Raw genomic sequence first — 7074 nt, forward strand, 5'->3', positions numbered from 1 at the left:
ACAGGGGGCAGCTGACAGTTGATGCATTATGAGAAGTGAACCTAGGAACAAAAGAAGAGCCCTAAATACTTACATAAGCACCAGCCTATCGAAACAAGAAACTAACCAGTGCGTTGAATTGTTAAAAACAAACAGAGATGTATTTGTTTAGATAGAGATGCCCGGTCTAGAACCAACAGTAGCAATGCATTAACTTAATATCTCTAAAGATAAGAGACTGGTTAAACAAGCACAAAGACGATTCCACCATGATTTAATACCCCTAATAGAAAAGGAGGTGAATAAACTAATTAAGGTTGGTTTTATAAGGGAAGTCAAATACTCCAAATGGATCTCCAACATCGTCCATGTGAAAAAGAAGAGCGGACAAATCAAAGTATGTGTCGATTTTAGAGATTTGAATGAAGCTTGTCCAAAAGATGACTTTCCATTTCCCATAATTGAGTTGTTGATTGAAAGCACAACAAAATATGCGGTTATGTCCTTCATAGATGGATATGCTAGTTACAATCAGATATGTATGGCTCCTAAAGATGAAGAGTCTACAACATTTAGGACATCTTTAGAAATTTATTGCTACAAAGTCATGTCATTCGGACTCAACAATGCTAGAGCCACATACTAGAAAGCGATGCAAAATATTTTTCAAGAGATGATGCATAAACATGTTGAATGTTATGTTGATGATTTAGTAGTTCAATCAACTGATCATGAAGAACATCGAGAACAATTATCATTTGTTTTTCGCCGACTTAGAAAGAAACAGTTAAAAATGAATCCGACAATATATGCATTCGGTTTATCGTCAGGTAAGTTTCTCGGGTTCATCATCAGGCACCAAGGAATCGAAGTTGATTCGGAAAAAATCAAGCCTATTCAGAAAATGCCACCTTCGAAAATGTTAAAAGAACTCAAAAGCTTATAAGAAAAGCTGGCGTGTATTCAATGTTTTGTTTCAAACTTAGCTAGAAGGTGCCAACCATTTTCTCATCTCATGAAAAAAGGGGCAGAATTCATATGGATCAAGCATGTCAGAATGCATTCGATTCCATCAAAGAATTGTTGAAACAACCTCTAGTGCTGACAACACCTGTGAAGGGAAAACCTCTGATATATCACCACATGCGAAAATTCTTTAGGAGCTCTGCTGGCTCAGTACAATGTACAAGGAAAAGAAAGTGCCCTCTATTACCTGAGCAAGACTCTAATAGGAGCAGAGTATAACTATTCGCCTATTGAGAAAATATGTTTAGCTCTAGTGTTCATTGTATAAAAATTGTGGCATTATTGTCTCTCTCATGAAATAACTTTGATCTCTCAAGCGGATCCAATAAAGTATCTGATGACAAGACGAATGTTCTCTAAAAGATTAGCTAAATGGTTGTTACTCATCTCTGAATATACGATTACTTACGAATCGTCTAAAGTAGTGAAAGGACAAGTAGTTGAGGACTTTTTGGCAACACAACCAATTCCAAATAACGAAGAAATTTCTGATGAATTACCAAATGAACAAGTATTGTTAGTTGAATCGCCTAGCTCATGGCAAATGTATTTTAACGGCGCTTCTCGAACGTCAGGAGCATGAGCTGGAATAATATTCATCAGTCCTTAGGGCAATTTATTGCCATATTCTTTTACATTAGGACCGACGTGTACTAACAATGAAGATGAATACAATACCCTCATCATATGAGTGGAAATAGCTCATGAGATGAAAATACAAGTCCTACGAATCTATGGGGATTCTAAGTTAACAATAAATCAATTAACAACAGAATTTGAAATAAGAAAACGAAGACTAATACCTTATTGTCGATGGGCACAACAATTATTAGAGGGTTTTCATGGTGTTGAAATCAAGCATATACCAAGATATGAAAATGCGAGAGCAGATGCGTTAACCAGTTTAACCACAGCTCTTTCTTATCATGACAGGAGTACTCTCTAGATAACAATTGAAGAACGGAGATTTCTGCCTTCAGCAAAACTCTTAAATGAAGTTGCTGAAACACTACCAGTATGGTGTCTAGAAGTTACTGTCAAATATTGGCGTGAACCTTTCATCGATTATCTTAAGTATGGGATTCTACTAGAGAATCAGGTTCTGATATCACAAATTAAATAGAGATCGAAAAGGTTCGTTATGCACAATGAGATCCTATACACAAAATCTTATAATGAAATGTTGTTACCTTGTCTGGATACAGAAGAAGTAAATCATGTATTATGAGAAGCATACTCAGGATAATGTGGAGCTCATCAAGCAGGTCGAAATTTATTTCATCATGTGCACCATATCGGATATTATTGACCCTCTATGTTCAAAGATGCAATAATCTATGTGAAACAATGTCATGATTGTGAGGTGCACGGTAATATTATACACGTGCCTCCCGAAGATTTACACCAGTTGGTAACTTCATGGCCATTTGTGGCCCGGGGACTAGACATTATCAGTCATATTAATCCGTCATCATCAAGAGGATATCAGTATATTCTGGTAACGACAAATTATTTCTCAAAATGGATGGAAGCAATCGCCTTACGCAGCGTCAAAGAAAAAGACGTCACTGATTTTATTCATCATGCAATTATATATCGTCATGGAATTCCAAAGAAAATCATCACCGATAATGGCACTCCTTAAAAAAACAAAAATATGGAGAAACTATGCCAAAAGTTTGGCATTTAACATTCATTCTCAATACCTTATTATCCGCCAGCCAACGAATTGGTAGAAGCTTTCAATAAGACAATAGTCAAAATCTTAAAGAAACTTGTCACGGGAAACAAATCAGATTGTGACGAAAGATTGCAAGAAGCCTTGTGGGCCTATCGAACAACGACAAAAGCTATGCCCTATTCGTTAGTCTGAGGGGTCGAAGTTGTTATCTCAATTGAGATACAAGTTGCATCACTCAGAGTGGTAGTACATGAATCAATGACAGACGATGAAAATGCCAAGATAAGGTTAATGGAATTGGTTGGCCTGGATGAAAAACAACTAGCAGCGTAACAACGGTTAAAATTATATCAAGCACGGATATCTATTGCTTTTGACAAGAAGGTCAAATATCAATCGTTTAAGAAAGGTGACATAGTACTAATGTTGAAAAGAGCCATTGTGGTTACTCACTAAACTGGGGGCAAATTCGATTCTAAATGGGACATGCCATATATTATTTGTTGAGTGTCAAATATTGCATATTTTTCCCCATTTATATCTTGGTTTTATGAACATGATAATGTTTAATGGTATATTTTATATATGTTTGTGTTGCAATGTAAGTTTAAGAGCTTTGATTGAAAAGAATGCTAAAAGCATGGATTTAATGCTCAAGAATTACCAAGGCAAAGAACGAATCTTTGGAAACCAAGATTGAAGATTTCAAGCCCCAAGATCCAAGGAAACCAGGTAGAGAAGGAAGAAAGTTTGCAGCGCAAAGCGCAGAAATTAACAACATTGGAACTGATCTTGCCATCGACCACTATTTGATGACATCGAAGCCAGAGTTCGATGATATCAAATACAGCTCAATTACATCGAATTTTTACATGAAAATCAAGTTGGTTGCTGGACACATTGGATGCAATTCTCAAGTACTCGAAACCTTACTCGATGACATCGACGAATTGCTTGATGAAATCAAAGTATGTTCGATGGCATCGAATTTATTGAAGAATTTTGAAGCCACTCGCTGGACTATTTTGGACACTTTTTCGATTACTCGAAGATCATTCAATGATATCGAAGGCAGTTCGATGACATTGAAGGAAGGTTCGATGACATAAAAACTTACGCAGTGTGTAAAGGCGTGACTTCCAGAATTCAACTTACGTTCAATGACATTAAAGGCTGTTCGATGTCATCGAATGCATTACGCAAAGTTACGCGGATTGCGTAAATTGATGTGGTTTTGCAAAATCGACCGGACAAGGATATAAATATGGGTTTCTTAGGCACTTTTTAGGATATCTAGGGTTTCAAGGAGCAGAGACCAAGGGTGGAGGAGCCTCTCAAGAGTTTTTCTTCTTTCCTAATTTATTTTTAATGCTTTCTTTTAGGGTTTTAATTCCAATCATGTTTGGCTAAATCTCTTAGTTAGGGCTAAGAGGTGAAGCTTGTAGCATGTTAGGATATTTTTCTTATTTTGATTCTTGTTCTTGTTGAACTTCTTTGATTCTAATTTGATATTTAAGGAATACTTTCAGTTTTTAATAGTTTGTTGTAACTCAAATTACAATAGATCTGTAATAGTTTTGAGTATCTTCTTTTCTTATTTGAGATTGTAGGATAGGCAAATCCTATTGTTCACCATCATCTCCTAGGCATGGTAGGGTGAGGGAATCCCTTCCAACTCTCACAATTCTCCTTCATTAAGAATTAGGTCAATGAAAGTTCAGATTTGATTTTATTAATAAATCTTCCAATTGGATAGGATAGGACTCCAATTCTAATTGTGTTCCTTGAATCAAACAAGGAAACATCCCGATAGCTGCAAGTAGATCCTTGGCACCCTGGTTCCCACCTTTAATTGATAGTTTAATCACTTTATTCACAATTACTCCTTTATTTTCAGATTTCTAATTTAGATCTTTTTGTAGTTTTAGTTCTAGTTCTAGTTACTTTTAGAAGACACATAAGATTAGTCCTTATGGATTCAACCTCGGTCTCACCAAGATCATTACTACATCGCGACCCTACACTTGGGGTTATGAACAAGTTTTTGGCACCGTTTTCGAGGACTAGCTGTTGTGTTTTTCTAAATTTAATTAGTTTTAGAATTAGGTTAAGATTAGGGTTAACTTTTTATTTTATTTTTAGGTTAAGAATTTACCTGCTTTGTTTTTAGAAACTAACTTTGTTTTCTGTTTTATAGGATTCTGACTTAGCAACTCTTATTTGGTAACTTCATTCTAACTCTCTTTCTTACTTCTTAATTGCTGTAGTTTTCAATTCCTCGATCTTAGGTTAAAAATTCTAAAATTGAGGGTTGAGAGTGTTTCATGCCCAAGTGGGTCCATGATAACACTCGATGTCTCATGAGTGAAGGAGGATTAGTTGAGGGGTTATCTATCCATTATAGGATTACACACCACTTGAGATCCTCAGAGTCAATTAAAGTGATGGTTGTCAATCAACCTGAAAATCAACTGGTAAGGCAACCTCAACCTCCGGTTGCGGAAGTCCGAGATGAGAATGAGGTGTATCATGCACCCCCGCCTCGTACTTTACGAGATTATTAACAACCGGCGAGGGTGAGCACACCGTCATACATATTTTTTTCAGAAAATACAGGAAATATGGATATCAAGCCAGGGGTAATCCAACTCCTTCCAAAGTTCCATGGACTTGAATCTGAAAGTCTATATCTACACCTGAAAGAGTTTGATGAAATCATATCCATGTTATACTTTCCCAATGTGTCTGAGGATACAATCAGGCTAAAACTCTTTCCTTTCTCCTTAAAAGAAAAGGCTAAGACGTGGTTGCACTCACTACGTCCACGATCTATTGGTAGATGGAATGACATGACAAAAGAGTTCATAAAGAAATTCTTCCCATATCATAAGACAAACACCATCAAGAAGTCAATCATGAACTTCACCCAAAAGGAAGACGAAACATTCTTCCAATGTTGGAAGCGGTTCAAGGACCTTGTCAGTTCATGCCCACGACATGGATTTGAAATGTGGCGCATAACAAATTTCTTCTATGATAGACTGTCATCTTCCATGCACCAATTGGTCGAAATAATGTGCAATGGGGAATTCATGAACAAAGATGTCAATGATATGTGGGACTATTTTGACAAACTTGCTGAAAATGCACAATCATGGGATGTCTCCCCAAAACCCCACACCACTTCTAAGCTCATTCAAACAAAGAAGAAGTGTGAAATGTGTGTTCTAAAAGAAGAAGATATAAGTGCGAAAGTGGCCAATCTCACAAGGAAACTCGAGCCCATTGAACTCAAGAAGGATAAGGCTAAGGAAGTAGTTTGCGGTATTTATGCTTGCAACGTTCATACGACTGAAAATTGTCTAACAAGACCTATCTTTCAAGAAAAATTGAACGAGCAATCGAATGCTGTAAACAACTACCAGCAGCCTTTCAAAGGAACCACCTCTAACACATACAACTCTGGCTGGAAGAACCATCCAAATTTCAGTTGGAGGAATGGACAAACTGCTACTCCTCAAGGGATCCTTAACCAGTTTTTGGATCAAAAGAAGCCTTAGGAGGATCCGGTTTTGAAACACATCCAAAATTAAGAGATTTTTAATCAAGGGACACTACAAGCCTTTCAAGATCTTACCAAGGCTGTGCAAGGAATTGAGTCGCACTTAACGATTGGAGAAAAATGGACACTTCCAGCCCAACCTCTCCATAATCCAAAACCACAATATGAAGTTAGTGACCCAAGCTCTTCAAATCAAATAGAACAAGTGTAACACCTCGTGTTTTTGGGACCTGAGTATATGACTCGTTTCCCAAAAACCCGAGTGTTAACCTATAGAGAGCTAAATTCAACATATATATATATATATTCTTTTTTTCTTTTTTTTTCTTACCAGAATTAGCATTTAGGCGGAAGATGGACAAATCAAACATAATGGAAGATTTTATTTACATTTAGAATATTCAAGCGACTGCCCATAATGACTTATACAAACCAATGTCTCAGATAATAGCAATTACAAAAATTACATAATTTACACAAGGGAAATAATAAATGCATGTAATCCTGAGCCACGAGATCGCGTAACTTCTCTTGACAAATACAGCCATGCATCCCTGGCAATTGTACACTGCTCCGCATCAAGTCTAAACATGCATATCATCTAGGCCACCTACTCTACCTGTACGGTTATATATTTGATGGATGAGTGGCCAGCTCAGTGTGAATACCCCTCAAGATTACGCACCGCAGCCTTAGACAAGTATAACATGAAAGTAACCAGGCAAACAAAATAAGCAAAATGCTGTCTTATTATATGCATGGATACGTGAATGCATCATCGACTTGGGGATGCTCATCCAATCCACAATTGGGCTTGTCACTCATG

The sequence above is a fragment of the Magnolia sinica genome, chromosome 14 (assembly GCF_029962835.1).
Source record: "Magnolia sinica isolate HGM2019 chromosome 14, MsV1, whole genome shotgun sequence".
Classification (NCBI taxonomy): Eukaryota; Viridiplantae; Streptophyta; class Magnoliopsida; order Magnoliales; family Magnoliaceae; genus Magnolia; species Magnolia sinica.